Raw genomic sequence first — 7,500 nt, 5'->3', positions numbered from 1 at the left:
GATGACGGACCTACCTGGCCCGGCCCCGGACCCGCGCCGCTGTTGGCTCGGGATGCTCTCGGGCGGAATAATCGCTCCCGTCAGCGGCGCTTCAGCTTTGGACAATTTCACGACCCGTCTTGAAACACGGACCAAGGAGTCTAACATGTGCGCGAGTCATTGGGCTGTACGAAACCTAAAGGCGTAATGAAAGTGAAGGTCTCGCCTTGCGCGGGCCGAGGGAGGATGGGGCTTCCCCGCCCTTCACGGGGCGGCGGCCTCCGCACTCCCGGGGCGTCTCGTCCTCATTGCGAGGTGAGGCGCACCTAGAGCGTACACGTTGGGACCCGAAAGATGGTGAACTATGCCTGGCCAGGACGAAGTCAGGGGAAACCCTGATGGAGGTCCGTAGCGATTCTGACGTGCAAATCGATCGTCGGAGCTGGGTATAGGGGCGAAAGACTAATCGAACCATCTAGTAGCTGGTTCCCTCCGAAGTTTCCCTCAGGATAGCTGGTGCTCGTACGAGTCTCATCCGGTAAAGCGAATGATTAGAGGCCTTGGGGCCGAAACGACCTCAACCTATTCTCAAACTTTAAATGGGTGAGATCTCCGGCTTGCTTGATATGCTGAAGCCGCGAGCAAACGACTCGGATCGGAGTGCCAAGTGGGCCACTTTTGGTAAGCAGAACTGGCGCTGTGGGATGAACCAAACGCCGAGTTAAGGCGCCCGAATCGACGCTCATGGGAAACCATGAAAGGCGTTGGTTGCTTAAGACAGCAGGACGGTGGCCATGGAAGTCGGAATCCGCTAAGGAGTGTGTAACAACTCACCTGCCGAAGCAACTAGCCCTGAAAATGGATGGCGCTGAAGCGTCGTGCCTATACTCGGCCGTCAGTCTGGCAGTCATGGCCGGTCCTTGCGGCCGGCCGCGAAGCCCTGACGAGTAGGAGGGTCGCGGCGGTGGGCGCAGAAGGGTCTGGGCGTGAGCCTGCCTGGAGCCGCCGTCGGTGCAGATCTTGGTGGTAGTAGCAAATACTCCAGCGAGGCCCTGGAGGGCTGACGCGGAGAAGGGTTTCGTGTGAACAGCCGTTGCACACGAGTCAGTCGATCCTAAGCCCTAGGAGAAATCCGATGTTGATGGGGGCCGTCATAGCATGATGCGCTTTGTGCTGGCCCCCGTTGGGCGAAAGGGAATCCGGTTCCTATTCCGGAACCCGGCAGCGGAACCGATACAAGTCGGGCCCCTCTTTTAGAGATGCTCGTCGGGGTAACCCAAAAGGACCCGGAGACGCCGTCGGGAGATCGGGGAAGAGTTTTCTTTTCTGCATGAGCGTTCGAGTTCCCTGGAATCCTCTAGCAGGGAGATAGGGTTTGGAACGCGAAGAGCACCGCAGTTGCGGCGGTGTCCCGATCTTCCCCTCGGACCTTGAAAATCCGGGAGAGGGCCACGTGGAGGTGTCGCGCCGGTTCGTACCCATATCCGCAGCAGGTCTCCAAGGTGAAGAGCCTCTAGTCGATAGAATAATGTAGGTAAGGGAAGTCGGCAAATTGGATCCGTAACTTCGGGATAAGGATTGGCTCTGAGGATCGGGGCGTGTCGGGCTTGGTCGGGAAGTGGGTCAGCGCTAACGTGCCGGGCCTGGGCGAGGTGAGTGCCGTAGGGGTGCCGGTAAGTGCGGGCGTTTAGCGCGGGCGTGGTCTGCTCTCGCCGTTGGTCGGCCTCGTGCTGGTCGGCGGTGCAGGATGCGCGCGCCTGCGCGGCGTTCGCGCCCCGGTGCTTCAACCTGCGTGCAGGATCCGAGCTCGGTCCCGTGCCTTGGCCTCCCACGGATCTTCCTTGCTGCGAGGCCGCGTCCGCCTTAGCGTGCTCCTCCGGGGGCGCGCGGGTGCGCGGATTCTCTTCGGCCGCCATTCAACGATCAACTCAGAACTGGCACGGACTGGGGGAATCCGACTGTCTAATTAAAACAAAGCATTGCGATGGCCCTAGCGGGTGTTGACGCAATGTGATTTCTGCCCAGTGCTCTGAATGTCAACGTGAAGAAATTCAAGCAAGCGCGGGTAAACGGCGGGAGTAACTATGACTCTCTTAAGGTAGCCAAATGCCTCGTCATCTAATTAGTGACGCGCATGAATGGATTAACGAGATTCCCGCTGTCCCTATCTGCGAGAGACACTTGTTGAGAAGAGTGAGGGAATCTCCAAAGAAATCAAGACTATTAAAGACGAGATCCCAAAAGTGGCTGCACCTTCATTTGCTGAAGTTGTAGCAAAACCAAGCAAGTATGTACCCACCACCAAAGCCAAAATAGCATCTGCACAAGCAAAGGCGCCGAATGTACTATTTGTGAAATCAAAAGATGAGAGTGATGCAAAAGTAACAAAGCAGAGGTTTACAAGTGTGATTGACCCAAGGAAAGAGCAAATTAAAATTAAAAGTATGCGTGCCGTGAACAGTGTTCTCATTGTTGAAACTGAATCTCCTGCTGATATCCAAAAGATCTCTACAAATAGTAAAGTCGCTGAAACTTTGAAGTGCGAGCCACCTAGGAAGAAGCGTCCTCTTATCATTATTTACGATGTGCCAAGTGAATTTGGAGAGCAAGAGCTAGTAGAGACAATCTGGCAGCAAAATTTTGCTGACAAGATAAGTAAACAAGAGATCCTTGAAGAAATGCGACCCTGTTTTAAGACTGGCCCTAAAGGAAAGGTGGAGGTAAACCATGTTTTTGTAGTAAGTGCAAGAGTGAGGAAGCTGTTAGTAGAAGCAAAGCGAGTGTATGTGGATTTTAGATCACTGTCGGTGAAAGACTATTTTGCCTTCAAATGCTTCAAGTGCCAGAATTTCGGTCACAGAAGTGCAAAATGTACTGCCAAGTCCTTTGTGTGTTCACATTGTGGTGAAGACAACCACCAGAAAACAAATTGTCCGAACTCTAATAAGCCAGCAAAGTGTATTCCATGTTCTACGAGAGGCAAGGTGTGCAATACACCAGGTCCTCAGTGCCCTACCTATCAGCTATATTTGCGCAGATTAATTGAGAGTACAGATTATGGACAGTAATCTATCACCATATAGTGAAGAGTTCATACCAGGCAGAGACTTCAAATGTCAGGAAATTGCACAAATAGCTGATAAGAATATGATACGTAGGAAACATAAGCCACCCTCCACGAGGCTTAGGAATTGGCGTAGGGCAATTGCATGGAGGAACATGCTACGCGAGAACAGGCAACCTCTATATACTTTAGAACTAGCCCACTGCGTGGATGTTAACACATTAGAGGACGAAACGACAGTTACAAGTGAAGATAAGATGTACCTTAAGGACAAGTCAGATCTCGCGTTTGGCAATAGTGAAAATAATGATCAGAATATAGTTGATACCGACAAGTTAGATCTCGCGTTAGGCAATAGTGAAAATAATGATCAGAATATAGTTGATACCGATAAGAACAAAATCACAGACAGTAGTAATTTCCCCCAGGAACAGGGGAAAAATCTTTCTTCATCAATTCAGGACAGCACCATTAGCTCTACCATTGCAGGGAATAAAATGTGTAATGTTGGCCTTGAAAATCATGGAATTCTCTCCAAGATTAGGTCAAAGTTAAAGAGCAAAAGCAAAAAGACTATCGAGCCCTGTCATAAACCCGACATGATCACTATTGGTACTCAGACCGACTTTACAGACAGTGAAGGCACACTGAAGCCTACAACAAATGAGGGAAATGACTATAAACAGTCAGATCCTCGATCGATTTATGTTGATCTTGAAGAGAATTACAGACTCTCTAGATTAGAAGATATGAGTGTATTAGTTGTAGCCCTTAGGCACATTGTCAGAATAGGGCATCCAAAAGGGAATACAATCGGCTTTCCATATCCCGGAACTGCCGATAGGCTCTTTTTGCGATGTAATAATCTACCAACTGGGAAGAAAGAATTGGGTGAGATACTTCAGAGGGCATATACCCGACGTAACGAAAAATTTGATCAAGAGGAGCTCTATAAGGAATTTGTGGAGTGTTATGGTAGAACAGTTTATGAGTACGACAAGACAGGTTTCAGATTTTATAATCATGTCAGACAGCCTTAATGAGTAGAAGAAATTTAGGTATAACTGTTGCTCAGATTAATGCTATGCGTAGCACCACCGTAATGACAGAAATATGGAAGGTTGCAGAAGATCGAGGTTTGGATATTATATGTATCCAGGAGCCTTACACTACGAAAGGGAAACTGGTACATTGCCCAATGGGTGCAAGAGTGATCATGAATGGAGAGAACCCAATGGTGGCTGTTGTGGTGCTGAAAAGAGAAGTATCAGTGACAACAATTGCTCAGGTAAATGATGAACACTCTGTTACTGTGGAGCTAACGACAACTGAGGGTGTCTTTCTCATAACTAACCTGTACTTTCAATATGCACATGAGATACAACCCTATCTCGATAAAATGATAAGAGCCAACGAGGTTGGAGGTAACAGATATCACATCTTCACAATAGATGCAAATGCTAAATCAGTACTATGGAACAGTAGAGAAACCGACGAGAGAGGACTTGAACTACAGGATGCTATTGCGGAGCAGAATTTAATAATTGTGAATAAACCCGGGTTTCCACCAACTTATCATAATAGAGCAGGGGCAAAATCTAATATCGACATTACATTGGCAAATGGTAGTGTGCTAAATAGGATACAGGCCTGGGAAGTACTGAACAGAGTGACTACAAGTGATCATAATATGATTACCTTTAGCCTTGTAAGCGTAAACAATGTAAACAGGGAGGAGAATTATATAGGGACCTACTTCGACTACAAAAGAGCAGAATGGGAGCGCATGAGGGAGGAGTTTCAACTGCAGGTGCCGGAGGGGAATGGCTTTGACATTGATTCGACAGCAGAAGCAATACAGGTCCATATACAAAACCTTATGAATACTTTCATACCTAAGCGTCCATTCTTTCGCGGCTCGAAAGTGCCATGGAGTTCCACACTAACAGAATTAAAGAGAAATGTTCGTAGGGCACGGCGCGCATATCAGAGGTCTCTCGGTGACAGAGAGAAGCAGAGAAGGTTGCTAATTTATCGGGAAATCAAAGCAGTTTATAAGGAGGAATTAATCAATACGAGAACAAAGCACTGGGAAACCTTCGTTAAAAAGGAGTTTCGAACTAATGTGTGGGGCTTACCATATAAAATCGTGAGTGAGAAGCTTAAGACACCTCTCATCTTGTCGACGCTTCAGAAGGCAGATGGTTCTACTACATCAGGGTGGCGAGATTCGGCGGAGTATTTAATGGAAAGTTTACTCCCAAGTGATGATCCGGCTTCAGATAATGAACACCAGGCACTCTTGAGACAGAAGATGCAAGAAGAGTATCCAGATGAAGGAGTGGTTGTACCATTTGCTCAGGAGGAAGTGAGTCGTGCTATTGACACCATGAAGAAAAATAAATCCCCCGGAATAGACAAGATCACAGCAGAAACGTTACAACAACTGAAAAGTAAAATCGTGCCATATCTAACAGCTCTTTTTAATGAGTGCCTCTTGCAGGGAAGAATACCAAAGGTATGGAAGATCGCTGAGGCAACCATTATCAAAAAAGGGGAAGATAGAGATCCGAAATTCGTGAAGAGTTACCGTCCAATTTGCCTGCTGAACACTATGGGGAAGGTCCAGGAACGGTTGTTGTGCGGACGGCTGAGCGATCACAGGGAGCTCTATGGGCTCAACCAATGTCAGTACGGTTTTCGGGCTGGACGGTCGATAGATGATGCAGTTAATCAAGCATTACACATAACTTCAACTTCGCAGGCGAAGTATGTTGTCGGTGTGACGATTGACATACAGGGTGCTTTCGATAATTTGTTCTGGCCTTCGCTGTTCGCAAGACTGCGAGAGCTAAGAACTCCAAAGTGCTTATACATGTCGATGCTTGATTACTGCAAGGATAGAAGGGTAATATGGAGATCACCAGAACACACAATAACAAGGCACATTAGTAAGGGATGCCCCCAGGGCTCCATTTGTGGCCCTATATTCTGGGATGTTCTGACAGAACCACTCTTGGAAATATTGGAAAATAACGAAAACGTAGCCGGTATAATAGCATATGCAGACGACCTGCTCGTAATCATAACTGGCGATTCTAGAAATTTAATTGAGAATCGAGCAACTACAGTCTTAAAAACTGTAAGCGAGTGGTGTACATACAACAAACTTCAAATAGCGGGTAGTAAAACTAAATACATATTGTTAAAAGGTAAACTATCTGCAGGTAGGGGTCCATCCATAAAATTGCAAGGCACTCCAATTAGCAGGGAGAGTGTTTGTAGATATCTTGGGCTGCACCTTGATGAGGGGCTGAACTTCAGTGCACACATTAAATTGGTGTGCGAGAAGGCATTGAACCTTATGAACAAGATCTGTACGATTGCTACCTCCAATTACAAACTACCCATTAATGTTGTTAGAATTTATCACGAGGCTATTCTAATGTCGATTGTGTCATTTGGGGCAAGTGCCTGGGCACACAAGCTGCGACAGGTGCAACCAGTTAGGCATCTGAGAAGGATGCAACGCAGCGTTCTCATTAGAATGACAGGAGCCTTCAAAACCACGCCAGTGGAGGCACTGTTGGTGATCCTAGATCTATACCCTGTAGACTTACAAATCAGGCGTCGAGGAGCCCTTTACTGGCTGAAGAGGGGCAAAGCTGACAAAGTAGAGGCAATTACAGGTACGAGAATTGAAAACAAATTAGAGCTCAAACACTGGATGGTCAGAGAGTGGCAACAAATCTGGGACAACATTGACACGGGTAGACGAGTGTATGAAATTTTCCCGGATATCAGGGAACGACACCGGATGCGACATATAAATGTGAGTAGGGGTATGGTCCATTTTCTTACTGGACATGGTCCATATCCCACTTACCTATATAAAATCAGTAGTTCAGATAATAATAGCTGTATGTGTGGCGCTGAGGGAGATCCGGAACACATGGTATATATGTGTCAAGGAAAGGATGCAGCAACGGAATTACTTCACATTTTACGTAGTAAGAATGTGTCTGAAATCGTGCGAGACGTAGACGCGTGTGAAGTACTGCGTGTGATGTCAGATGAGTTTTCTGCTAAGCAGATGCGTGTGTATGTGATGGCAGGGGGAAGAGCAGCACAGCAGGCAGCAAGAAGAACGGATCGACGGCGACGCGCAGATCCTGTAGCCCTGGGACCCGCAGCGGCGACGAGAGCACGGCGTGGTAATTCCCCAGATGAAGGAAATGCTACAGAACGAACCCCATCAGTACCAATGAACATTCACAATCGCCGTCGCTTCTTATGGTATGCTCCGCGTGGCCGTGCGCGGGCTGCCTATCTGGCGGATCGTCGAGTGCATGAACATGTTTCTTCTGAGTCTGGTGACGAGGTAGATGGCAGCGACGGGCATCGTGACGGCGGGGTGCTGCGACGGGATTCACGGCGATGAAATAATTATATATAGA

At 47.9% G+C, this 7,500-nt stretch overlaps 1 pseudogene; it reads left to right on the top strand.

The window, feature by feature from the left end:
* Positions 1–2,489, top strand: part of LOC124765277 — a 3,296-nt pseudogene extending 807 nt beyond the window's left edge.
* The last annotated feature ends 5,011 nt before the right edge of the window (positions 2,490–7,500 follow it).

This window comes from Schistocerca piceifrons, unplaced genomic scaffold (assembly GCF_021461385.2).
Source record: "Schistocerca piceifrons isolate TAMUIC-IGC-003096 unplaced genomic scaffold, iqSchPice1.1 HiC_scaffold_654, whole genome shotgun sequence".
NCBI lineage: Eukaryota > Metazoa > Arthropoda > Insecta > Orthoptera > Acrididae > Schistocerca > Schistocerca piceifrons.
The sequence above is the reverse complement of the archived record's forward strand: the minus strand, read 5'-3'. Positions and strand labels throughout refer to the sequence as shown.